Source organism: Brienomyrus brachyistius, chromosome 5, assembly GCF_023856365.1.
Source record: "Brienomyrus brachyistius isolate T26 chromosome 5, BBRACH_0.4, whole genome shotgun sequence".
NCBI lineage: Eukaryota > Metazoa > Chordata > Actinopteri > Osteoglossiformes > Mormyridae > Brienomyrus > Brienomyrus brachyistius.
Window position 1 is genome coordinate 34,348,688 of NC_064537.1, and position 26,698 is coordinate 34,375,385.

Sequence of the window (26,698 nt, forward strand, 5' to 3'; positions counted from 1 at the left end):
CAGAGGGAGAAAGACAACCCCCCGAAAGTCTCATACGTGCCTGTCTATCTTGTATCCCCGACAATGAATTTGACTGTAATCACATTTTTGTATTTTACGCTTTAATAGTAGATGTAGTTGCCTATAAATTTCATGATAACCAGCCTATCGATGTTAATCAGTTGCTTTCTACTCTGCATACATGTATCGTTGAAAAAGCCACTATATCCACCTTAATGCATGTGACATCGCTAATCTTCCTCAACAACTGTCACGGGTGTAACTAATTGTATACCTGCATTTTTAAAATATATATCTTTCACTAATTGTATACCGGCATTTTTAAAATATATATCTTTCACTAATTGTATACCTGCATTTTTAAAATATATATCTTTCACTAATTGTATACCAGTATTTTTTTAATATATCTTAAAAAATGTAACTTTCACAAATTGTATACCAGCATTTTTTTAAATGTATCTTTCACAAATTGTATACCAGCATTTTTTAAATGTATCTTTCACAAATTGTATACCAGCATTTTTTAAATGTAACTTTCACAAATTGTATACCAGCATTTTTTAAATGTATCTTTCACAAATTGTATACTAACATTTTTTAAATATATATCTTTCACTAATTATATACTAATAAAAAAAAAAATGTAAAATTATAATAATAATAATAATAAAAAAATTTAAAACTTGAATACCAGTGTCTTTGTAAATAATAGACAAATATGTTGAGCAGGGTGGCCGAGTGGTTAAGGCGTTGGACTTAAGATCCAATGGACATATGTCCGCGTGGGTTCGATCCCCACCCCAGCTAAACTCTTTTGTAAAATAATAATAATAATAATAATACACAATATTAAATAATACACAAACTCTACACAATATGGGTTAAATACAAAAAAAAAAAACAGAATTTCACTGATGTTCACTCAGTCTGTTAACATCCCCCCTCCACAGACAGCTATAAAACGGCACTTCGCCGCTCTCTCCCACTCACTGTGTGTGAAGCATGTCTGTTGCCAAGACTACAGCTCGCGTCTTGAGCCGTTCGTACTATGACCCCAGCCAGCCGGGGTCATACGGGGGTTTCTCCAGACTGAAGAGAGGGGTGGGTGGAAAAGTGAGTAGTGATGACATCAGAGACTGGCTGTCTATGCAAGACAGTTATACTTTACATAAACCGGTTAAAAAGAATTTCCCTAGGAACAGAGTGTTTGTACCGAGAGCCATGTATCAGTGGCAGGCCGATTTATGCGACATGCAAGGGCTGGCCAAATACAACGACGGGTTAAAATACCTCCTTACGGTGATTGATGTTTTTTCTAAAAAAGCCTACGCGCGTGCTATAAGAAACAAGACTGGGGAAGCTGTAAAGGAGGCCTTTGATTCTATTTTAACCGAGGGGGGCGTCCCCCTCAAGCTACAGACGGATGCCGGTAAGGAGTTTTTAAATGGGACTTTTCAGAAACTTTTAAAAACTCATAAAATCACCCATTTCACTACGGCTAGTGAACTTAAAGCTTCCGTCGTAGAGAGATTTAATCGAACGTTAAAAGAAAGGATGTACAGGTACTTTACGGCTAAAAACACTCGGAGATATGTGGACGTGTTGGACGATCTATTAAAGGGGTACAACCAGTCATTTCACAGCGCTATTAAAATGAAACCTTCCGAGGTCACGCTCGATAATGCTCATCTAGTATTTGATAATCTATACGACCCTCTGAAGAAAAAAAGCACACGGCCACATTTTAAGTTTAACATAGGGGACACCGTGAGAGTCTCCAAGCACAGTCAGATATTTGACAAAAAGTACGAGCAGACATTCACCGATGAGTACTTTGTCATATGCGACCGTGTGCCCAGATCCCCACCGGTGTATAAATTGAGGGACGTGCGCGGCGAAATACTAGAGGGGACATTCTATGAAGCGGAGCTGCAGAAAATCAAAATATCTCCGAGACGCACGTTCAAGGTCGAGAAGGTTATAGGCTCAAAGACCGACAGAAAGGGGAAAAAGTGGATTTTAGTACATTGGCAGGGTTGGCCCTCAAGGTTCGATTCGTGGATACCGCGGTCGGACTTGATACAGGTTTAATTTTTTAATAGAAAAGAGGGGGAAAAATGGAGGATCGCCCCTCTTTTTACCTCACGCTGCCGTCAAACTCTTGTCTCTCCATCTTCCCCGATAACAAGAGTTCGGATTACACTGTGATGTTATCGCGACCTATAGAGCTACGGGGGCCTTACGAGGTAGCGCTGGCTGAAATCATGTATTGTTACACGTGGCGAAATATCACATACCCGGAAAATAGTTTTGAATTGCGGGATACGGAGGCGGAGGCAAAGAGAGAGGCCGATCCTTTAGTGGATCGGCCTTTCCTTTTTTCTCGGAAAATTAAAGTCGGCTATTATGAATCTCTGAAACAGATTGTGACAGAGATGGACGCTACGTTAAAAAAATTAGGTAGTGAAGTTTCCTTCTCATACAACGAGATTACGCGAAGGGTTAATATAACGGGAAACCAGAAGTACAAGATCCAATTTAAACCTACTCTGGCCTACATGCTGGGCTTTGAGCCGGGTCACTGGTATAACCTAGGAGGAGGAGGTAGTGGGTCGACCTCACCCTACCCTGCCGACATTCACGCGGGATTCTACAATATGTACGTCTACTGTAACATTGTGGAACCGCAGCACGTGGGGGAATTTGTAGTCCCGCTCCTCAGAACCGTTAAAATAGACGGTGCATTCGGCGACGTAGTCACTTTGCCGTTCCACAAGCTGCACTACGTACCGGTGAACAAGCAGAGCCTGCAGAATTTGCATATTGAGATAAAGAACGATCAGAATACTCTGATTAATTTCTCCTACGGAAAAACGATCGTCAAGCTACACTTTCGCCCCGTTTAAAAACAAAACAAGAGAAAGCGCACGTGGTGGTGGTGGTGGGGGGAGCATGGCGTACCACAATCCTCAGAGATTTATTTCGTATTACACCAGTCAGGCGGGACATGGGCTCCCCGGTTTTGCGGGGGGCCCAGTGATGTACGGGCGTGGCTTGGGCTCCATGCTCAGTAGGGCTTTTAGATTTGTTTTACCCTTTCTTAAGCGTGGGGTCGATATAGCGAAACCTCATTTGAAATCGGCGGTCAAAGGAATAGGATCGGATCTCGCCAGCTCTGTAGTCAGCGGCCGTTTTACAAACACAGCTGACCCCAAGCAGGAAGGGTCGGGTCTGCTGTTCCTCTCTCGGAGGAGGGGGAGTAGAACGAGAGCCCAGGCCCCTCTACCGCAGCACCAAGGTCATCGGAGAAAAAAAAATAAACTTGGCAGAGCCGTGAGGATTCCCAAGTCTCGACAGGCTAAGAGAAACAGGAAACCCCCCGGGGACATATTTTAAGAGAGAGAGAGAAAACACCAAGTAATCAAGAATGGCTCTAGCTCACCGCCTCTCAGCAGAATGCACCAAATCTGAGCTAGATCTATTTGCGGCCCCTATGACGCAATTATCCATAGATCAGACCAATTATGTAGAAATCAACCCATTAAATTCCATTACCGATCAGGATGTTTTGGATTTCCTAATACCGGGGTCGGGCAATTTCTATCTGGACCTCAACTCTACACTGCTATATCTAAGGCTCAGGATCGTTAGGGCCGATGGAGCCCCCCTGGTTGACGCCGACCCCTGTGGTATTATACAGTACCCGCTAAACAGCATATTCTCTCAGCTGGATGTGAGTCTGAACGACGTCCTGATCAGTTCTTCGTCGGCCACGCACCCCTATAGGTCATTCATAGAGACCCTGCTCAATTTTTCTACAGATACGCTAGAGAGTCAGTTTTCGGCAGGGCTCTGGTACAAAGACGTCGGAGCCGATTTGGATAGCGTGGACGTCTCCGCGCAGGGGCCTAATGTGGGGTTGCAGAAGCGAGCCGCCTTCTGTAGAAACTCTAGGGAATTTTCTGTAATGGGCCCTATACACGCAGATATTTTTTTCAGTGAACGGATGCTGTTAAACAACGTGGATATACGCTTAAAGTTTGTAAAGGCTAAAAGCGACTTTAGCCTCATGTGTAGAAATGACACCGATTACGAGCTGAAAATACTGAGGGCCAGCCTGTTTGTGAAAAAAGTGGAGGTCTCCCCGGCGGTGTCACTGGGTCACGCGGCCGCTCTCCTGAAAGCAAACGCCCTGTACCCTATAAGCAGGGTAGTCGTTAAAAATTATACGCTGCCCGCGCAATCGCGGGTCTGCCCGCAGGACAACCTCTTCCTGGGCAACTTACCGCGCTACATCGTTTTGGGGATCGTGGACCACGCGGCGTTCGTGGGTACGCGAAACCGAAACCCGTTCAGGTTTCAGCATTGTGACCTGGAATTTCTGAGCCTCTCCGTCAACGGCCGTCACATACCCAGCAAACCGTTCCAGCCCGATTTTAACGCGAGGCAGTCGGTCAGAGAGTTTTACAACCTTTTCCTGGCTACAAACAGGCATTTAAGGGATTCGCCGTTATGCATTAACCGCGAGGATTTTGAAAACGGATACTCGCTATTTGCTCTCAATCTCTCCCGAGACGACGAGCTGGACGGCGGTACCCTGTCACCCGCCATCAGCGGCACGTGCCGTCTGGATTTAAGGTTCAGAGCCCCGCTACCTCGAACCATGAGTCTCATCGTCTACGCCTGCTTCGACAGCGTGATTGAAATAAACGCCAAGAGACAGGTTTTGGTGGACTTTTAATCATCATCATGAACACTCACCAGCTGGAATGCCTTTTACGCCCCCTGCTAGGGGATGCTTTTGGAGGCGTGTGGCCTAGCGATTTATTACCCGCCCGCATAGAGACCAGGCCCGCTTTTCTGGTCGCAAACACGCATGACCAGAATAGAGAGGGTGAACACTGGATCGGGATAATTTTGGAGCCCCAAGAGGGCAAAGCCTCCTTCTTTGATTCTTACGGTTATCCCCCCGATTCCCCTTACTACCCAAAGAGTTTTATGCGCTTCTTGGGGATGCACGCTACCGAAATAAGGTATAATACGCGTCAAGTTCAACCCGACTTTTCTTCCACGTGCGGGGCCCACGTCGCCTTTTTCCTCTACCACCGCTTCAAGGGCCTTTCATTTCAAGAGACTATGATGTTGTACTCTGACGACTTGAGGAAAAACGACGCTCTAGTATCCAAGTTTATCAAGAAATATCACAAGTGTATTAGCCGTGTTAATGCTGATAAACTTTCAAAGCTGCAAAATGTATGTTCCTTAAAACTATTTAAAGATTGTTATGGTTGTTAGATTAATGATGGGGGAAAAAATAAAAAAATTGTTATGGTTGTTAGGTTAATGTCGGGGGAAAAAATAAAAACGTGACACCTTTTATTCAATAAATTTAACATTTTATTAACAGCTGCGTTACAGGCATTTTAATTTTTTTCCACACGTATATAAAACACTTAATCGCTGTAATCTATCCACGGAGCATAAGGAGTACCCTTTATAGGCCATAAACGATATTCAGGGGAGGAATCGCGCTGCGTGTGAGGGGTTCCCGCGAGCGGGGGTGGCGAGTCGTCCGCAATACGTTTTCTACGTCTCCCGAGCTTCTGTTTCACAGGAGGGGAGGAGGGTGGCGGGGGACCCCTTCCGCCGTAATCTTTAAGATGGCTTAGGGCTTTCCTGGCTTGGATGTTACCCACGCTCGTGAGGGGTATGTTTAATTCGGATATCACGTTTAAAAAGGGTTCCCAGCCTTTAGGATATTCGACGGTGTGGGATTTAGGCTGTGATAAAGTTTTCATCAAATCTAAAATATGGGAACCTTTAATGGGTCTATCTCTGATGATGAGTTCACCCGACTGGGTCCAACGTACCGCCCCGTCGGAATCGAGCAGTTTCTGCATGATGTACCCCACGTTCTTTCTAGCCCTGGGAGCCACTTGCTGGACAACTTCCTGTACAGATTTGTCCCTAGTCGCGTTGCCGCTGTCAGGCTGTCTCCCCTCCTCCTCCTCCTCCTCCTCCGTTTTTTCTTTCCGCTCAGTAAGGACAATTTCTCGCCCCTGATGTTCCTCTTTTCGGACTAGATTCAGATACCTCTGTAGCAATTGATTGTATCTCTTTACTTTTTCATGCAAATTCATACCCGGCTGATTTATTAAACCGTGCATCTGGTTTTCAAGTTCGCCCTGGGCCGATTCGCCTATGGTATGCGGGGTCCCCCTCTGGGTCAGCGTACGGAGTTGTTGGGGGGTCAGCATGAACATTTTTTTCACTTCGCTCATGTTGGTAAAAAGCTAATTAGCCGTCTTACCGGGAAAACAGGCTTGTGACGAATGGCAGAGCCACTGATAAGAGCGGTAGTAAGAATCCTCCTCTTTGAAGCACTGCCTTGCGTTTCCTAGCAACGCTGTTTTTCTTACAGGCGAAAAGTTTAATCAGTCTTTTCTGTTTCTTCAGCTTTTTAAATTGAGCCACGGTTAAAGGTATACGGCCTCTTATGAGATTGAGACAGATTTCGGAGAGAGCCAAAATTATGTCATTAGATGGGTCAGCCGTAAGAATCTTTTTACGTTTCACCCCCCTCGTCCTCTGTAAAACTTTAAGGGTCGGCAGGTGTTTCCTGAGATGATCGGACATAGCTTAGTAGTGATAAATCAATGGCTCGCCGGTAGAAAGACGACGGGTAGCGACCCCGGTAATAATCCGGTCCTGAGTCGGAACTCTTCTGGGCACGTGGCTCTCAAATCGACCAATAAATAACCGTGGGGTGGCCCTGTCGCCTCTTGATAAGAATCTAGAAAAAACTTTTTCTGCCAAGGAAACATCTGCTGAGCTAAAACTTTGATTTGCATTCTGTCTCGCACATTCTTAAACAGACAATAATAAGTAGTATTTAGGGCTATAGTCCTGCTGTACTTGCCCTGGTGAAATACGTTCTGCACCAGGTAGATGACCGAGATTTGTCGGTGATGTCTGAACCTCGTGAAAGCTTCTGCCACGAGTTTGTTTTCGGACGCGCTGTCCATCAAATCATCGATGATTATCAAGGAGCCTGAGGGGAAGCGTTCCTCGTCCTCCCAGCTTTTAGGAAGCCCTTGTATAAATTCAATTTCGGTGATCCGATCGCGCAGTTCATCATACAGCGGCTGATGGGAAGCGAAACACCACACAATTTTTTTAACGGGGGCCCCTATGAAACAGTGACTCTGATTTAAAAGCATTTCTTTAGTGAAATAGGTTTTCCCCGAAGAACTCGCCCCTGCGATTATAGCCGTAAACGGCAATTCTAAACGGTGATCAAAGTCGACCTCTCTCACGCCGCTACCCATCGTCTTGCAAAAAAACTGATGAAACGGAAAATACTGCCCTAATCTTTTAAATCTTTCCGCGCGCAGACACACACACACACACACACACACACACACACACACACACATGCAAACTGGTGCTGCAGGGGTGTCAGCTTTCACAGACACAGAGTGCGTGGGTGAAAGTTTTAATAGAAACTCTTGTGATAAATGTACAACACATTTCAGTACACAAGTTTGAAAATAAAAACATACACAAGTTACATTTTAAAAACAACTTTAGAAAAACTTTTCAGCTTAAAACATTTGTACATCTTTGATTAAAAAAAACATCTTTAGAAAAACTTTTCAGTTTAAAACATTTGCACAACTTTAGAAAAACTTTTCAGTTTAAAACATTTGTACATCTTTGATTAAAAAAAACATCTTTAGAAAAACTTTTCAGTTTAAAACATTTGCACATCTTTGGAAAAACTTTTCAGTTTAAAACATTTGTACATCTTTGATTTTTAAAAAACATCTTTGGAAAAACTTTTCAGTTTAAACAAATGAACATGTTTGAAAAAACTTTAACAGGTTTTTAAAGACCATGCTGCTAGTTTTACATTTCAGTAACCAAAAGGCAGAGTTTCCCCGCTAGTCAGCAATCTGCGTTTGTCGTAGACGACCCTGACCTTTTTATCTAGAGGCCTATTAAACAGGCGAAAACTTTTCATGTCGCGTTCGATTTTGTTGTAGTGCGTCATTATAGTGGGGTTATTCCTACAGCCTCCGATGTAGTTTTCAATCAATCCGATCATACTGTCAAAGTTTACCTTTTGACAGGTTTCGTAATTTAGAGTTATACCCTTACATTTCATTTGTGTTTTCCCGTTGTTGAGTCGGTAACAGTAACTTTTTGGTCCCAGCGCACCCCACGAAGCAATGTATTCGTCTGGGGCTAATTCGGACGTCAGCTCACCCAGGTAATTGCCTAAGGTCGGCTCATATTCACCAGGCCTGCTTATGTACACGATGCTGTCGGTGTCGTGATACAGCACCCTCCGCCCCAATTTTTCCAGTTCTTTGTAAAGCGTCAACCGGCCCCACGCGGTAGTTTGACAGGCTATGAATATGTTAGTCTTTCCCGGCGGTACTTTGTAGGAAGACTTGTAACGCCAGCGGATGAGGGCGACCTCGTCGTTGACAAACGCGAAGCTGGAAATCTCATACAGGTCCGAGCAGAAAAAATTAAAAAACTCCCCCGGGTCAGACACTAAGCATGTCTGGAGCATGTTGCTCCTCTGCGCCAGTTTACCCCACAGCGAGTTAAGCAGAAGTTTGGACACCTGCCTCTTCCCCTCGTTAGACACTATCTTATCGGGCTCCAATTCGATCCCCTCACGCTCGAGATAGTTTTTTATGTACCCCCTGCGACCCTCGTCATCGGTCGCGTCGTCGGGGTAGCCCGAAGCCTGCTGCTTCACTTTGAGAAAGGTTTTAATGTAATCTCTAAACAGCTCCCCGCTGGTCTGGGGAAAATGCCACACTTCGTGCACCTTCACGACCGAATACCCCCTCTCTAAAGCCATATTTACCTCCGCTGAAACCCAGACACCTGTCAGCTCCCGCTCTGCGTCGGAATGCCCGCAGGCCCCCTCCTGTCTGTTCTCGATCGCGCATGTCCTGCAGAGGGTAAACACTAGTTTCCCATTTGGCAGTCTGCTGGGTAGGACGGGGAAAAACAGTTCGCGGGGGGTGTTGACCGTGGCTTTGATCAGGCCAAAGTATTCATTCAGAGGCTTAAAATTCGAATGAATGATTTCAGGGTGCCCCACGGGGAATTCACATTTAGCCAGAGTGTACGGGTACAGCGACGTGAAATCCACGTAGTGGACGCGCTCTTGCCCCGTGACGTCGTAACGCAGGCGAATCGCCGACGTCCGACCCCCAAACAGCGCTTCTCGCGGCCTTAGGGGCTCAGGGGGCTCGAAGTCTGACAGGAAACGCTGTACCTGTGGGTCGTGAGTTTTAGCGTGAGCCCATTCGTGTTCCCAGATGGATTCCACGTTCATATTAAACTCTTGGTGCAACGCCTGGAGTTTTTCCCTTGTTTTAACGTACAGGGCACCGAAGCTCTCGCGGGTCAGGGGGCAGATATCGTGTTCGTTGTTGCAGGTAGGACAGCCGTGAAACTGACAGCCTAGAAACTCGAAAGCCCATTTCTCCCCCTCTATCTCGGCGTATCCGTCTAGGTGAAAGCGCCCCACACGCACTTCACCCCCGCGCAGCGCGTGTCGAATTTCGATGCCGCGCGTGCGCCCTATGAATTCCAGCCACTGGATGGACACGTTCGAATAACTTTTGTATTGCCTCCTGTAATCCCATACATCCGGGATCGCGATCGTATCTCTGGGGAGGAAATTTGTCCTGTAAACCAGCAACGCGGCCGAAGCGATGGTGGCCGCTGAGAAGGGATCGCAACCCGTGAGCGTTTTAAACTCCCGCAGGAAGCGCAAGCAGCCCTCTCTCAGAATCTCCACGTCGTTTTTACAGTAAGCGATCATCTCTTTGTGAAAATTAAAGGTCTGGTGCTTTACACTGTCGTACCATTGATAAAACTTGTCGCGTTCTTTGCTGGACATTTGATCGGGCCCAAATTGATCGGGAGGGGGGTAGGGCCCCAAGTAACTAAAGTTTTCCATGTCTGTGAAATGATGCGGAAAATAGCCTTTTCGCATCTGAGTCGAGCATCCCATCGCATCGGGGATTTTTCTCAAAGGCATGCTTAGAAAGGAGTGACTGTCGATGTACCTTTGCTCAAACACGCTGTCCAGGATGAGGATGATTTTATTCCCCTGTGACACCACACGCGGTTCCACGCCTTCCTTCACCATCGCGTTCAGTACGATGTAATTATCGAATGCCTTTCCGTAGTGACTAATGAAACAGACGCCTCTATAGAAGGGCGCCCTGAAATGTCTGAGAAACTGTAGCGCGCAGTCGGGCCCCTCGGCGGACATTGTCTCGTTCTGATCGGAGATGGCGCAGACGTACACCGGGATATGGGTACCCGACCTCTGAGATGTTTCAAAATCAAAAAACACATATTCGGGGGCCTTTTTACTCCCCTCACCCCTTTCGGCCCGTTCCCCTCTGTTAGGCTTCTCGGGAGGATTTAGATAGCAGAGATGTGGGGTGGATATGTCTGATTCTGCTGTGTGGAGTTTAGCGTCGCAGATATTACATTTTACTGCTTTACACGAGTGCGGTTTTGGGTTCTCGGGACTTTGGTAGTATCTGAGCCCGCAAGCTTTGCATTTTCTGAACTTGTCACAGGGGCTAGCAAGCTCCCCCCTAACTGAGCAGACCCGTGGCGTACGGTGACGCTCAAAGCACGTGTCATTTAAGCATCTGAAATTACAACGCTCACACAGTATCATTGGTGTGCTTTCACCTTCTTTGCAATTAGTCTGACAGACGCTGCAGAACTTTTCGCAGCTATGAGATTGAGGCGAGTCGTGCCCTTTGAAACAACTCGTGCAAACGTAGCTCACGCCTAAGAACCCCTTTACGCTTTTAATACCGTAAAAATGCTGATTGTGTAAAAAGAAATACACCAACCGTCTACCGTCGGTAGGTGTGGGTGTCTGGTAAATTTGGAGATTGTTTGAATAAGGTTGTTGATAATACACCACTGCTTTGCAATCAATGATTTTCTCGAAATTGATAATGTCATTCAAAGCGACTGTGTGGTCGGGGCTGAATCCCGCTTTCTCCTGTAACTCCAGGCCGAGCTTTTCAGCCTCGGCGTCAGTGAAGTTTTCGTGCAGCAGATGCGCCAAGTTTATGGCGAAACACGCGTTGGTGTTGTTATTAATGATAAACATGTGTCTGGCTTTTTTAGAAATTATTTCTGAAGCTAACATGGTCTGTAGTTTACGTTTGTTTCCAACGCCCCCGCCGCGTGGGATATTTATTACGTCTACGATTACTTCTAGGTTGGAATCGTTTAAAATCTCTTGATTAGACTGTACCAGGCGATCCAGCAGCTGCTGCAAGTCTGTCAGCTCCCCCTCCCCATACCGTACAATTTGCGACAGCTCGTCGTTTAAAAAGTCAGCGCGCAGGGTGACCTGTATATAAGCTCCCCATGCGGCGTAAGGTATCGCCTCATTCACAATATTTTGAAACCCCTCGATTACATTTTCATAGTACTCGCGGAAATTGCCTTCGTTTCTAGGATGGGGTATATTTAGAATCCGTCTAATCTGTACGTTATTGAATCTGCGCCGATGAATGACCCCGTCAGGCTGGGGGTCACCGTTACCACCGCCACCTTCCTGTTCAACATTTTCAAATTGCCCCAGCCCCAATTCATTTTCAATCTCCTCAGCATCGATAAGAAATTCTACGTCTGACAAGGCCTCCCACAATTCAGCATCCGCGGGGGACCATGCGACCTCGTCGCTGGGGGGGAGCCCCCCTTCTGCTTCAGACCCCCTTTCATTTAACATGCTTCTCAATGTCTCTAGGGATGGCAGAAAACAGGGCTCTTGGGCCACTGTTTCATCGGCCGCCGCGGGTGGCGAGTCGTGTTGAGCAGAGTAATCCTCATCATTTTCATTATTAGCATTGTTGATAATGTCTATTTCATTTAATAAGGCTTCGGGTATAGCCGGTGGTGGTGATGCTCCGTCCATACCTGTTGATTCAGGTCTCTTGTAGATTTTCTCTTGACCGGTCAGCGCACTCTCTCTCTTGTACATAGAATAAACAGAGAATACCTATTATTAGAATGTTAATTTAATTTGATTTAATTAATTAGCATTTTTATCACGCTAATAAAAGAAATAATATACTCACCGGGTAAGGCCTGGATGAAACTTGTGGCTCTTTGGCTGGCAGGAAGGGTAAGACCTCGGAGATACTTGTGCCTCTGCCCTAGGAGGAATAGGCCCCCCCGCTCGCCGCAATATCAACCGGGTGCAGTCATATCGTTTTTCTGTTAACCCATATCTGTACTGTCATGTATGAAAAACAGGATTTACTGGGAGCCGAGGTATCCAACTTGATGTATGGCCCGAGACGTTAGAGACGACCTTCAAAAGTATGGCCCCATACGCTGCTGTAATACGCTTGCGTGTCTTTACTAGATTATTTAATTGTAATTAACCAGGTGCACTCATATCTGTACTTGTGCGAGGTCATATACGGGGAACAAAGCTTCAAACTGATTTTACTGGGGGTGCATGTATGGCCCAAGTCGATAGAGACGGCCTTCAAAAGTGTGGCACCATACGCTGATGTAATACAAACGCCTGCGTGAGGAAGAAACACACATACATTGTCAAAACTACCGCCAAGCGTTTTTATTGGACGACAGACCCTCCACCTCCTCCTCCTCTCATTCTTCGCTCCAACTTTATCATTTTCTCCCAGAGTCTCAGTCTCTCAGAGTTTGTCACAGACTCGCGCAGCGGCACGGCTCTCAGCTCGCCGGCATCAGACTCGCGCCGCGGCACGGCTCTCAGCTCCCCGGCATCGCTCTCTCCGAGCCGAGCCCGCGGGGACCTTAGCGCAGTACCGCACCAGACACAGGGTTCTAAGGCCTTTGCTGATTCTCCAAAGCCCGGGACCTTACCGCGGTACCGTAACACCAGACACGCCGTACGCTCACGCTCCATCAGGTAACCCACCCCCGCTCGGCCCCGGCTGTGCCCGACAAAATAATAACTTATTAAAATAACACACACACTCATAAGCACTCTCCTCAATATAACACTCTCCTCATTATAATTTTTAAATAAAATAATAATTAAATAAATCATTAAAAATAATTTATAATAATAATAAATAATAATTTAAAATAATAATTAAAAATAAATAATAAATCATTTAATAAATAAATAATGAAATAAATAATTAATAAATACAACTCCCGTGACGTCACATCGTACCACCACAACCCCGCCTACACAAGCCCCGCCCACAAGTGACCTTTTGACCCGACCTGTCAATTTGATGGATCCGGCATTCATCCTCTCTCTGGCATCTACGTCGTAATCGTTGAACATGAAAATCAAGCCGCTTGGTTGCATCTTTTCTTTGGCATAATTTTACTTCTCACATGCTGCTTGAATTATGAGCCAAATATAGAACGAGTTAGACAGCGAAAACTCACACTTTGTGGAACGTCACGCATTGGCTCGGTGTCTGACACTAACTTGGTTTCTTGGTTTCAGTGGTGTGTAGGTTTTGAAACTTGGGCCAAAAGCTTAAAGCTGCCATGTTTCCACTCGGTTTCGAACCGAGGACCTTTCGCGTGTTAGGCGAACGTGATAACCACTACACTATGGAAACAACAGACGTACATTTCTTTCCTTAACCTAAGGAAATTTTATGTAGTCTGCCAATTGTCAGTGGCTCATCCTCTCACTGAATCAAATGAGAAATAGCAGCAGCTGGCCTCTTTTGCAATGCCGTTATATCCAATGGCTAGCATTGGTTCTTTCTTCAGACGACTTTAATCAAGCACCTGGATACTGACTTCACCACTATCAAATAACTTCCACAGAAGATTTAGAAACACAAAGAGCAACTGCTTTTTTCGTAGCCCAAGAATTCACAAGACCGGAAAACCGCTAAGAAGCATCTACGTCGAGAAGATTGAATATCAAAATCAAGGCGCTTGGTTGCGTCTTTTCTTTTGCATAATTTTATTTCTCACATGCTGTTTGGATTCTGAGCCAAATGTAGAACTATTCAGACAGTGAAAACAGACACTTTGTGGAACGTCACACATTGGGTCGGTGTGTGAGGAATAAGAGTGCTACGGAGCACTTTGGCGAAATGTGCCGTGAAAACAAAATGCCTAGCCAGGTCTGACCTGAAGGGGTACTTGTGAGTATTTCTGTATGACAGAGCGCAAAGCACTATTGTGGGGGGGTCCCTGGTGGTCTAGTGGTCAGGATTTGGCACTCTCACCGCCACGGCCCGGGTTCGATTCCCGGTCAGGGAACTCCAGGGGCGTCTGCTTGGGATTCTTTTTTTTTTTTTTGTCTTTCCCCCCACTTCCCATTGTGACCCTTTTGGCTATCTTCTGACTTTTGTGACCTAACCGATGTCCTCCCAGCATTCCCAGTGTAGTTGTGCCCTCAGCTTACTTCTCACTCTTCAGTTTTTCACTCCTGGCCACTAAAACGAGCAACAGGGCATTTTCAAGTCAGCTGCACGACAGCACAGACGTTCCACCTGCATGGGAGAACACAGCGCATTCAGCACGCAGACAGGTCCTATGCGGCCTCTCACAAGAAGGCAGAACGAGTCACGCTGATGTTTTGTTGACGGCGGGACTCTTCATGTTCACGTCTCGTAGGGTGATGGGCTTCTATGCCTCAAGAAGACAGCACCCAGCGTGGGGCTCCAACCCACGACTCTGAGATTAAGAGTCTCATGCTCTACCGACTGAGCTAGCCAGGCCAAGACACAGACGCGAGACCTCAGGACCGGCAACTTTCTGATCTGGTTCTTCTCTGAGAAATGCCTTCTGACTCTGAACCCCATAAAGCACAGCGGTGCTCTTGCTCTCGCCGTCTCCTTGCAAGGTCTATGCTCCGGACAACTGCTAAGAGGCATCTACGTCGTAATCGTTGAACATCAAAATCAAGGCGCTGTGCTCTTGCTCTCGCTGTCTCCTTGCAAGGTCTCTGCTCCGGACAACCGCTAAGAGGCATCTACGTCGTAATCGTTGAACATGAAAATCAAGCCGCTTGGTTGCATCTTTTCTTTGGCATAATTTTACTTCTCACATGCTGCTTGAATTATGAGCCAAATGTAGAACGAGTTAGACAGCGAAAACTCACACTTTGTGGAACGTCACGCATTGGCTCGGTGTCTGACACTAACTTCGTTTCTTGGTTTCAGTGGTGTGTAGGTTTTGAAACTTGGGCCAAAAGCTTAAAGCTGCCATGTTTCCACTCGGTTTCGAACCGAGGACCTTTCGCGTGTTAGGCGAACGTGATAACCACTACACTATGGAAACAACAGACGTACAGTTCTTTCCTTAACCTAAGGAAATTTTATGTAGTCTGCCAATTGTCAGTGGCTCATCCTCTCACTGAATCAAATGAGAAATAGCAGCAGCTGGCCTCTTTTGCAATGCCGTTATATCCAATGGCTAGCATTGGTTCTTTCTTCAGACGACTTTAATCAAGCACCTGGATACTGACTTCACCACTATCAAATAACTTCCACAGAAGATTTAGAAACACAAAGAGCAACTGCTCTTTTCGTAGCCCAAGAATTCACAAGACCGGAAAACCGCTAAGAAGCATCTACGTCGAGAAGATTGAATATCAAAATCAAGGCGCTTGGTTGCGTCTTTTCTTTTGCATAATTTTATTTCTCACATGCTGTTTGGATTCTGAGCCAAATGTAGAACTATTCAGACAGTGAAAACAGACACTTTGTGGAACGTCACACATTGGGTCGGTGTGTGAGGAATAAGAGTGCTACGGAGCACTTTGGCGAAATGTGCCGTGAAAACAAAATGCCTAGCCAGGTCTGACCTGAAGGGGTACTTGTGAGTATTTTTGTATGACAGAGCGCAAAGCACTATTGTGGGGGGGGTCCCTGGTGGTCTAGTGGTCAGGATTTGGCGCTCTCATCGCCACGGCCCGGGTTCAATTCCCGGTCAGGGAACTCCAGGGGCGTCAGCTTGGGATACTTTTTTTTTTTTTTGTCTTTCCCCCCACTTCCCATTGTGACCCTTTTGGCTAGCTTCTGACTTTTGTGACCTAACCGATGTCCTCCCAGCATTCCCAGTGTAGTTGTGCCCTCAGCTTACTTCTCACTCTTCATTTTTTCACTCCTGGCCACTAAAACAAGCAACAGGGCATTTTCAAGTCAGCTGCACGACAGCACAGACGTTCCACCTGCATGGGAGAACACAGCGCATTCAGCACGCAGACAGGTCCTATGCGGCCTCTCACAAGAAGGCAGAACGAGTCACGCTGATGTTTTGTTGACGGCGGGACTTTTCATGTTCACGTCTCGGAGGGTGATGGGCTTCTATGCCTCAAGAAGACAGCACCCAGCGTGGGGCTCCAACCCACGACTCTGAGATTAAGAGTCTCATGCTCTACCGACTGAGCTAGCCGGGCCAAGACACAGACGCGAGACCTCAGGACCGGCAACTTTCTGATCTGGTTCTTCTCTGAGAAATGCCTTCTGACTCTGAACCCCATAAAGCACAGCGGTGCTCTTGCTCTTGCTGTCTCCTTGCAAAGTCTCTGCTCCGGACAACCGCTAAGAGGCATCTACGTCGTGATCATTGAACATCAAAATCAAGGCGCTGTGCTCTTGCTCTCGCTGTCTCCTTGCAAGGTCTCTGCTCCGGACAACCGCTAAGAGGCATCTACGTCGTAATCGTTGAACATGAAAATCAAGCCGCTTGGTTGCATCTTTTCTTTGGCATAATTTTACTTCTCACATGCTACTTGAATTATGAGCCAAATGTAGAACGAGTTAGACAGCGAAAACTCACACTTTGTGGAACGTCACGCATTGGCTCGGTGTCTGACACTAACTTGGTTTCTTGGTTTCAGTGGTGTGTAGGTTTTGAAACTTGGGCCAAAAGCTTAAAGCTGCCATGTTTCCACTCGGTTTCGAACCGAGGACCTTTCACGTGTTAGGCGAACGTGATAACCACTACACTATGGAAACAACAGACGTACATTTCTTTCCTTAACCTAAGGAAATTTTATGTAGTCTGCCAATTGTCAGTGGCTCATCCTCTCACTGAATCAAATGAGAAATACCAGCAGCTGGCCTCTTTTGCAATGTCGTTATATCCAATGGCTAGCATTGGTTCTTTCTTCAGACGACTTTAATCAAGCACCTGGATACTGACTTCACCACTATCAAATAACTTCCACAGAAAATTTAGAAACACAAAGAGCAACTGCTCTTTTCGTAGCCCAAGAATTCACAAGACCGGAAAACCGCTAAGAAGCATCTACGTCGAGAAGATTGAATATCAAAATCAAGGCGCTTGGTTGCGTCTTTTCTTTTGCATAATTTTATTTCTCACATGCTGTTTGGATTCTGAGCCAAATGTAGAACTATTCAGACAGTGAAAACAGACACTTTGTGGAACGTCACACATTGGGTCGGTGTGTGAGGAATAAGAGTGCTACAGAGCACTTTGGCGAAATGGGCCGTGAAGACAAAATGCCTAGCCAGGTCTGACCTGAAGGGGTACTTGTGAGTATTTCTGTATGACAGAGCGCAAAGCACTATTGTGGGGGGGGTCCCTGGTGGTCTAGTGGTCAGGATTTGGCGCTCTCACCGCCACGGCCCGGGTTCGATTCCCGGTCAGGGAACTCCAGGGGCGTCTGCTTGGGATTCTTTTTTTTTTTTGTCTTTCCCCCCACTTCCCATTGTGACCCTTTTGGCTAGCTTCTGACTTTTGTGACCTAACCGATGTCCTCCCAGCATTCCCAGTGTAGTTGTGCCCTCAGCTTACTTCTCACTCTTCAGTTTTTCACTCCTGGCCACTAAAACGAGCAACAGGGCATTTTCAAGTCAGCTGCACGACAGCACAGACGTTCCACCTGCATGGGAGAACACAGCGCATTCAGCACGCAGACAGGTCCTATGCAGCCTCTCACAAGAAGGCAGAACGAGTCACGCTGATGTTTTGTTGACGGCGGGACTCTTCATGTTCACGTCTCGTAGGGTGATGGGCTTCTATGCCTCAAGAAGACAGCACCCAGCGTGGGGCTCCAACCCACGACTCTGAGATTAAGAGTCTCATGCTCTACCGACTGAGCTAGCCAGGCCAAGACACAGACGCGAGACCTCAGGACCGGCAACTTTCTGATCTGGTTCTTCTCTGAGAAATGCCTTCTGACTCTGAACCCCATAAAGCACAGCGGTGCTCTTGCTCTCGCCGTCTCCTTGCAAGGTCTATGCTCCGGACAACTGCTAAGAGGCATCTACGTCGTAATCGTTGAACATCAAAATCAAGGCGCTGTGCTCTTGCTCTCGCTGTCTCCTTGCAAGGTCTCTGCTCCGGACAACCGCTAAGAGGCATCTACGTCGTAATCGTTGAACATGAAAATCAAGCCGCTTGGTTGCATCTTTTCTTTGGCATAATTTTACTTCTCACATGCTGCTTGAATTATGAGCCAAATGTAGAACGAGTTAGACAGCGAAAACTCACACTTTGTGGAACGTCACGCATTGGCTCGGTGTCTGACACTAACTTGGTTTCTTGGTTTCAGTGGTGTGTAGGTTTTGAAACTTGGGCCAAAAGCTTAAAGCTGCCATGTTTCCACTCGGTTTCGAACCGAGCACTTTTCGCGTGTTAGGCGAACGTGATAACCACTACACTATGGAAACAACAGACGTACATTTCTTTCCTTAACCTAAGGAAATTTTATGTAGTCTGCCAATTGTCAGTGGCTCATCCTCTCACTGAATCAAATGAGAAATAGCAGCAGCTGGCCTCTTTTGCAATGCCGTTATATCCAATGGCTAGCATTGGTTCTTTCTTCAGACGACTTTAATCAAGCACCTGGATACTGACTTCACCACTATCAAATAACTTCCACAGAAGATTTAGAAACACAAAGAGCAACTGCTCTTTTCGTAGCCCAAGAATTCACAAGACCGGAAAACCGCTAAGAAGCATCTACGTCGAGAAGATTGAATATCAAAATCAAGGCGCTTGGTTGCGTCTTTTCTTTTGCATAATTTTATTTCTCACATGCTGTTTGGATTCTGAGCCAAATGTAGAACTATTCAGACAGTGAAAACAGACACTTTGTGGAACGTCACACATTGGGTCGGTGTGTGAGGAATAAGAGTGCTACGGAGCACTTTGGCGAAATGTGCCGTGAAAACAAAATGCCTAGCCAGGTCTGACCTGAAGGGGTACTTGTGAGTATTTTTGTATGACAGAGCGCAAAGCACTATTGTGGGGGGGGGTCCCTGGTGGTCTAGTGGTCAGGATTTGGCGCTCTCACCGCCACGGCCCGGGTTCAATTCCCGGTCAGGGAACTCCAGGGGCGTCAGCTTGGGATACTTTTTTTTTTTTTTGTCTTTCCCCCCACTTCCCATTGTGACCCTTTTGGCTAGCTTCTGACTTTTGTGACCTAACCGATGTCCTCCCAGCATTCCCAGTGTAGTTGTGCCCTCAGCTTACTTCTCACTCTTCATTTTTTCACTCCTGGCCACTAAAACAAGCAACAGGGCATTTTCAAGTCAGCTGCACGACAGCACAGACGTTCCACCTGCATGGGAGAACACAGCGCATTCAGCACGCAGACAGGTCCTATGCGGCCTCTCACAAGAAGGCAGAACGAGTCACGCTGATGTTTTGTTGACGGCGGGACTTTTCATGTTCACGTCTCGGAGGGTGATGGGCTTCTATGCCTCAAGAAGACAGCACCCAGCGTGGGGCTCCAACCCACGACTCTGAGATTAAGAGTCTCATGCTCTATCGACTGAGCTAGCCGGGCCAAGACACAGACGCGAGACCTCAGGACCGGCAACTTTCTGATCTGGTTCTTCTCTGAGAAATGCCTTCTGACTCTGAACCCCATAAAGCACAGCGGTGCTCTTGCTCTCGCCGTCTCCTTGCAAGGTCTATGCTCCGGACAACTGCTAAGAGGCATCTACGTCGTAATCGTTGAACATCAAAATCAAGGCGCTGTGCTCTTGCTCTCGCTGTCTCCTTGCAAGGTCTCTGCTCCGGACAACCGCTAAGAGGCATCTACGTCGTAATCGTTGAACATGAAAATCAAGCCGCTTGGTTGCATCTTTTCTTTGGCATAATTTTACTTCTCACATGCTGCTTGAATTATGAGCCAAATGTAGAACGAGTTAGACAGCGAAAACTCACACTTTGTGGAACGTCACGCATTGGCTCGGTGTCTGACACTAACTTGGTTTCTTGGTTTCAGTGGTGTGTAGGTTTTGAAACTTGGGCCAAAAGCTTAAAGCTGCCATGTTTCCACTCGGTTTCGAACCGAGGACCTTTCGCGTGTTAGGCGAACGTGATAACCACTACACTATGGAAACAACAGACGTACATTTCTTTCCTTAACCTAAGGAAATTTTATGTAGTCTGCCAATTGTCAGTGGCTCATCCTCTCACTGAATCAAATGAGAAATACCAGCAGCTGGCCTCTTTTGCAATGCCGTTATATCCAATGGCTAGCATTGGTTCTTTCTTCAGACGACTTTAATCAAGCACCTGGAAACTGACATCACCACTATCAAATAACTTCCACAGAAGATTTAGAAACACAAAGCAACTGCTCTTTTCGTAGCCTAAGAATTCACAAGACCGGAAAACCGCTAAGAAGCATCTACGTCGAGAAGATTGAATATCAAAATCAAGGCGCTTGGTTGCGTCTTTTCTTTTGCATAATTTTATTTCTCACATGCTGTTTGGATTCTGAGCCAAATGTAGAACTATTCAGACAGTGAAAACAGACACTTTGTGGAACGTCACACATTGGATCGGTGTGTGTGGAATAAGAGTGCTACAGAGCACTTTGGCGAAATGTGCCGTGAAGACAAAATGCCTAGCCAGGTCTGACCTGAAGGGGTACTTGTGAGTATTTTTGTATGACAGAGCGCAAAGCACCATTGTGGGGGGGTCCCTGGTGGTCTAGTGGTCAGGATTTGGCGCTCTCACCGCCACGGCCCGGGTTCAATTCCCGGTCAGGGAACTCCAGGGGCGTCAGCTTGGGATTCTTTTTTTTTTTTTTGTCTTTCCCCCCACTTCCCATTGTGACCCTTTTGGCTAGCTTCTGACTTTTGTGACCTAACCGATGTCCTCCCAGCATTCCCAGTGTAGTTGTGCCCTCAGCTTACTTCTCACTCTTCAGTTTTTCACTCCTGGCCACTAAAACGAGCAACAGGGCATTTTCAAGTCAGCTGCACGACAGCACAGACGTTCCACCTGCATGGGAGAACACAGCGCATTCAGCACGCAGACAGGTCCTATGCGGCCTCTCACAAGAAGGCAGAACGAGTCACGCTGATGTTTTGTTGACGGCGGGACTCTTCATGTTCACGTCTCGTAGGGTGATGGGCTTCTATGCCTCAAGAAGACAGCACCCAGCGTGGGGCTCCAACCCACGACTCTGAGATTAAGAGTCTCATGCTCTACCGACTGAGCTAGCCGGGCCAAGACACAGACGCGAGACCTCAGGACCGGCAACTTTCTGATCTGGTTCTTCTCTGAGAAATGCCTTCTGACTCTGAACCCCATAAAGCACAGCGGTGCTCTTGCTCTCGCCGTCTCCTTGCAAGGTCTATGCTCCGGACAACTGCTAAGAGGCATCTACGTCGTAATCGTTGAACATCAAAATCAAGGCGCTGTGCTCTTGCTCTCGCTGTCTCCTTGCAAGGTCTCTGCTCCGGACAACCGCTAAGAGGCATCTACGTCGTAATCGTTGAACATGAAAATCAAGCCGCTTGGTTGCATCTTTTCTTTGGCATAATTTTACTTCTCACATGCTGCTTGAATTATGAGCCAAATGTAGAACGAGTTAGACAGCGAAAACTCACACTTTGTGGAACGTCACGCATTGGCTCGGTGTCTGACACTAACTTGGTTTCTTGGTTTCAGTGGTGTGTAGGTTTTGAAACTTGGGCCAAAAGCTTAAAGCTGCCATGTTTCCACTCGGTTTCGAACCAAGGACCTTTCGCGTGTTAGGCGAACGTGATAACCACTACACTATGGAAACAACAGACGTACATTTCTTTCCTTAACCTAAGGAAATTTTATGTAGTCTGCCAATTGTCAGTGGCTCATCCTCTCACTGAATCAAATGAGAAATACCAGCAGCTGGCCTCTTTTGCAATGCCGTTATATCCAATGGCTAGCATTGGTTCTTTCTTCAGACGACTTTAATCAAGCACCTGGAAACTGACATCACCACTATCAAATAACTTCCACAGAAGATTTAGAAACACAAAGCAACTGCTCTTTTCGTAGCCTAAGAATTCACAAGACCGGAAAACCGCTAAGAAGCATCTACGTCGAGAAGATTGAATATCAAAATCAAGGCGCTTGGTTGCGTCTTTTCTTTTGCATAATTTTATTTCTCACATGCTGTTTGGATTCTGAGCCAAATGTAGAACTATTCAGACAGTGAAAACAGACACTTTGTGGAACGTCACACATTGGGTCGGTGTGTGAGGAATAAGAGTGCTACAGAGCACTTTGGCGAAATGGGCCGTGAAGACAAAATGCCTAGCCAGGTCTGACCTGAAAGGGTACTTGTGAGTATTTCTGTATGACAGAGCGCAAAGCACCATTGTGGGGGGGTCCCTGGTGGTCTAGTGGTCAGGATTTGGCGCTCTCACCGCCACGGCCCGGGTTCGATTCCCGGTCAGGGAACTCCAGGGGCGTCTGCTTGGGATTCTTTTTTTTTTTTTGTCTTTCCCCCCACTTCCCATTGTGACCCTTTTGGCTAGCTTCTGACTTTTGTGACCTAACCGATGTCCTCCCAGCATTCCCAGTGTAGTTGTGCCCTCAGCTTACTTCTCACTCTTCAGTTTTTCACTCCTGGCCACTAAAACGAGCAACAGGGCATTTTCAAGTCAGCTGCACGACAGCACAGACGTTCCACCTGCATGGGAGAACACAGCGCATTCAGCACGCAGACAGGTCCTATGCGGCCTCTCACAAGAAGGCAGAACGAGTCACGCTGATGTTTTGTTGACGGCGGGACTCTTCATGTTCACGTCTCGTAGGGTGATGGGCTTCTATGCCTCAAGAAGACAGCACCCAGCGTGGGGCTCCAACCCACGACTCTGAGATTAAGAGTCTCATGCTCTACCGACTGAGCTAGCCGGGCCAAGACACAGACGCGAGACCTCAGGACCGGCAACTTTCTGATCTGGTTCTTCTCTAAGAAATGCCTTCTGACTCTGAACCCCATAAAGCACAGCGGTGCTCTTGCTCTCGCCGTCTCCTTGCAAGGTCTATGCTCCGGACAACTGCTAAGAGGCATCTACGTCGTAATCGTTGAACATCAAAATCAAGGCGCTGTGCTCTTGCTCTCGCTGTCTCCTTGCAAGGTCTCTGCTCCGGACAACCGCTAAGAGGCATCTACGTCGTAATCGTTGAACATGAAAATCAAGCCGCTTGGTTGCATCTTTTCTTTGGCATAATTTTACTTCTCACATGCTGCTTGAATTATGAGCCAAATGTAGAACGAGTTAGACAGCGAAAACTCACACTTTGTGGAACGTCACGCATTGGCTCGGTGTCTGACACTAACTTGGTTTCTTGGTTTCAGTGGTGTGTAGGTTTTGAAACTTGGGCCAAAAGCTTAAAGCTGCCATGTTTCCACTCGGTTTCGAACCAAGGACCTTTCGCGTGTTAGGCGAACGTGATAACCACTACACTATGGAAACAACAGACGTACATTTCTTTCCTTAACCTAAGGAAATTTTATGTAGTCTGCCAATTGTCAGTGGCTCATCCTCTCACTGAATCAAATGAGAAATACCAGCAGCTGGCCTCTTTTGCAATGCCGTTATATCCAATGGCTAGCATTGGTTCTTTCTTCAGACGACTTTAATCAAGCACCTGGAAACTGACATCACCACTATCAAATAACTTCCACAGACGATTTAGAAACACAAAGCAACTGCTCTTTTCGTAGCCTAAGAATTCACAAGACCGGAAAACCGCTAAGAAGCATCTACGTCGAGAAGATTGAATATCAAAATCAAGGCGCTTGGTTGCGTCTTTTCTTTTGCATAATTTTATTTCTCACATGCTGTTTGGATTCTGAGCCAAATGTAGAACTATTCAGACAGTGAAAACAGACACTTTGTGGAACGTCACACATTGGGTCGGTGTGTGAGGAATAAGAGTGCTACAGAGCACTTTGGCGAAATGGGCCGTGAAGACAAAATGCCTAGCCAGGTCTGACCTGAAAGGGTACTTGTGAGTATTTCTGTATGACAGAGCGCAAAGCACCATTGTGGGGGGGTCCCTGGTGGTCTAGTGGTCAGGATTTGGCGCTCTCACCGCCACGGCCCGGGTTCGATTCCCGGTCAGGGAACTCCAGGGGCGTCTGCTTGGGATTCTTTTTTTTTTTTTGTCTTTCCCCCCACTTCCCATTGTGACCCTTTTGGCTAGCTTCTGACTTTTGTGACCTAACCGATGTCCTCCCAGCATTCCCAGTGTAGTTGTGCCCTCAGCTTACTTCTCACTCTTCAGTTTTTCACTCCTGGCCACTAAAACGAGCAACAGGGCATTTTCAAGTCAGCTGCACGACAGCACAGACGTTCCACCTGCATGGGAGAACACAGCGCATTCAGCACGCAGACAGGTCCTATGCGGCCTCTCACAAGAAGGCAGAACGAGTCACGCTGATGTTTTGTTGACGGCAGGACTCTTCATGTTCACGTCTCGTAGGGTGATGGGCTTCTATGCCTCAAGAAGACAGCACCCAGCGTGGGGCTCCAACCCACGACTCTGAGATTAAGAGTCTCATGCTCTACCGACTGAGCTAGCCAAGACACAGACGCGAGACCTCAGGACCGGCAACTTTCTGATCTGGTTCTTCTCTGAGAAATGCCTTCTGACTCTGAACCCCATAAAGCACAGCGGTGCTCTTGCTCTCGCCGTCTCCTTGCAAGGTCTATGCTCCGGACAACTGCTAAGAGGCATCTACGTCGTAATCGTTGAACATCAAAATCAAGGCGCTGTGCTCTTGCTCTCGCTGTCTCCTTGCAAGGTCTCTGCTCCGGACAACCGCTAAGAGGCATCTACGTCGTAATCGTTGAACATGAAAATCAAGCCGCTTGGTTGCATCTTTTCTTTGGCATAATTTTACTTCTCACATGCTGCTTGAATTATGAGCCAAATGTAGAACGAGTTAGACAGCGAAAACTCACACTTTGTGGAACGTCACGCATTGGCTCGGTGTCTGACACTAACTTGGTTTCTTGGTTTCAGTGGTGTGTAGGTTTTGAAACTTGGGCCAAAAGCTTAAAGCTGCCATGTTTCCACTCGGTTTCGAACCGAGGACCTTTCACGTGTTAGGCGAACGTGATAACCACTACACTATGGAAACAACAGACGTACATTTCTTTCCTTAACCTAAGGAAATTTTATGTAGTCTGCCAATTGTCAGTGGCTCATCCTCTCACTGAATCAAATGAGAAATACCAGCAGCTGGCCTCTTTTGCAATGTCGTTATATCCAATGGCTAGCATTGGTTCTTTCTTCAGACGACTTTAATCAAGCACCTGGATACTGACTTCACCACTATCAAATAACTTCCACAGAAAATTTAGAAACACAAAGAGCAACTGCTCTTTTCGTAGCCCAAGAATTCACAAGACCGGAAAACCGCTAAGAAGCATCTACGTCGAGAAAATTGAATATCAAAATCAAGGCGCTTGGTTGCGTCTTTTCTTTTGCATAATTTTATTTCTCACATGCTGTTTGGTTTCTGAGCCAAATGTAGAACTATTCAGACAGTGAAAACAGACACTTTGTGGAACGTCACACATTGGGTCGGTGTGTGAGGAATAAGAGTGCTACAGAGCACTTTGGCGAAATGTGCCGTGAAGACAAAATGCCTAGCCAGGTCTGACCTGAAGGGGTACTTGTGAGTATTTCTGTATGACAGAGCGCAAAGCACTATTGTGGGGGGGTCCCTGGTGGTCTAGTGGTCAGGATTTGGCGCTCTCACCGCCACGGCCCGGGTTCGATTCCTGGTCAGGGAACTCCAGGGGCGTCTGCTTGGGATTCTTTTTTTTTTTTTGTCTTTCCCCCCACTTCCCATTGTGACCCTTTTGGCTAGCTTCTGACTTTTGTGACCTAACCGATGTCCTCACAGCATTCCCAGTGTAGTTGTGCCCTCAGCTTACTTCTCACTCTTCAGTTTTTCACTCCTGGCCACTAAAACGAGCAACAGGGCATTTTCAAGTCAGCTGCACGACAGCACAGACGTTCCACCTGCATGGGAGAACACAGCGCATTCAGCACGCAGACAGGTCCTATGCGGCCTCTCACAAGAAGGCAGAACGAGTCACGCTGATGTTTTGTTGACGGCGGGACTCTTCATGTTCACGTCTCGGAGGGTGATGGGCTTCTATGCCTCAAGAAGACAGCACCCAGCGTGGGGCTCCAACCCACGACTCTGAGATTAAGAGTCTCATGCTCTACCGACTGAGCTAGCCAAGACACAGACGCGAGACCTCAGGACCGGCAACTTTCTGATCTGGTTCTTCTCTGAGAAATGCCTTCTGACTCTGAACCCCATAAAGCACAGCGGTGCTCTTGCTCTCGCCGTCTCCTTGCAAGGTCTATGCTCCGGACAACTGCTAAGAGGCATCTACGTCGTAATCGTTGAACA

General features: G+C 46.8%; 15 non-coding genes across 15 annotated transcripts; 7 read left to right on the plus strand and 8 right to left on the minus strand.

The window, feature by feature from the left end:
* The first annotated feature begins 727 nt into the window (after positions 1 to 727).
* trnal-uaa (transfer RNA leucine (anticodon UAA)) lies at positions 728 to 810 on the plus strand. Its single transcript has one exon. It is a non-coding gene; the product is annotated as a tRNA-Leu (tRNA).
* Positions 811 to 13,579: 12,769 nt separating this feature from the next.
* Positions 13,580 to 13,652, minus strand: trnav-aac (transfer RNA valine (anticodon AAC)). Its single transcript has one exon. It is a non-coding gene; the product is annotated as a tRNA-Val (tRNA).
* Positions 13,653 to 15,260: 1,608 nt separating this feature from the next.
* Positions 15,261 to 15,333, minus strand: trnav-aac (transfer RNA valine (anticodon AAC)). Its single transcript has one exon. It is a non-coding gene; the product is annotated as a tRNA-Val (tRNA).
* Positions 15,334 to 15,920: 587 nt separating this feature from the next.
* On the plus strand, positions 15,921 to 15,992 carry trnae-cuc (transfer RNA glutamic acid (anticodon CUC)). The gene has a single exon. It is a non-coding gene; the product is annotated as a tRNA-Glu (tRNA).
* Positions 15,993 to 16,942: 950 nt separating this feature from the next.
* On the minus strand, positions 16,943 to 17,015 carry trnav-aac (transfer RNA valine (anticodon AAC)). The gene has a single exon. It is a non-coding gene; the product is annotated as a tRNA-Val (tRNA).
* Positions 17,016 to 17,602: 587 nt separating this feature from the next.
* Positions 17,603 to 17,674, plus strand: trnae-cuc (transfer RNA glutamic acid (anticodon CUC)). The gene has a single exon. It is a non-coding gene; the product is annotated as a tRNA-Glu (tRNA).
* Positions 17,675 to 18,622: 948 nt separating this feature from the next.
* On the minus strand, positions 18,623 to 18,695 carry trnav-aac (transfer RNA valine (anticodon AAC)). The gene has a single exon. It is a non-coding gene; the product is annotated as a tRNA-Val (tRNA).
* Positions 18,696 to 19,283: 588 nt separating this feature from the next.
* trnae-cuc (transfer RNA glutamic acid (anticodon CUC)) lies at positions 19,284 to 19,355 on the plus strand. Its single transcript has one exon. It is a non-coding gene; the product is annotated as a tRNA-Glu (tRNA).
* Positions 19,356 to 20,305: 950 nt separating this feature from the next.
* trnav-aac (transfer RNA valine (anticodon AAC)) lies at positions 20,306 to 20,378 on the minus strand. The gene has a single exon. It is a non-coding gene; the product is annotated as a tRNA-Val (tRNA).
* Positions 20,379 to 20,962: 584 nt separating this feature from the next.
* On the plus strand, positions 20,963 to 21,034 carry trnae-cuc (transfer RNA glutamic acid (anticodon CUC)). Its single transcript has one exon. It is a non-coding gene; the product is annotated as a tRNA-Glu (tRNA).
* Positions 21,035 to 21,984: 950 nt separating this feature from the next.
* trnav-aac (transfer RNA valine (anticodon AAC)) lies at positions 21,985 to 22,057 on the minus strand. Its single transcript has one exon. It is a non-coding gene; the product is annotated as a tRNA-Val (tRNA).
* A 584-nt stretch (positions 22,058 to 22,641) lies between these two features.
* Positions 22,642 to 22,713, plus strand: trnae-cuc (transfer RNA glutamic acid (anticodon CUC)). Its single transcript has one exon. It is a non-coding gene; the product is annotated as a tRNA-Glu (tRNA).
* A 949-nt stretch (positions 22,714 to 23,662) lies between these two features.
* trnav-aac (transfer RNA valine (anticodon AAC)) lies at positions 23,663 to 23,735 on the minus strand. Its single transcript has one exon. It is a non-coding gene; the product is annotated as a tRNA-Val (tRNA).
* A 584-nt stretch (positions 23,736 to 24,319) lies between these two features.
* Positions 24,320 to 24,391, plus strand: trnae-cuc (transfer RNA glutamic acid (anticodon CUC)). The gene has a single exon. It is a non-coding gene; the product is annotated as a tRNA-Glu (tRNA).
* Positions 24,392 to 25,335: 944 nt separating this feature from the next.
* Positions 25,336 to 25,408, minus strand: trnav-aac (transfer RNA valine (anticodon AAC)). Its single transcript has one exon. It is a non-coding gene; the product is annotated as a tRNA-Val (tRNA).
* Between the last annotated feature and the right edge of the window lie 1,290 nt (positions 25,409 to 26,698).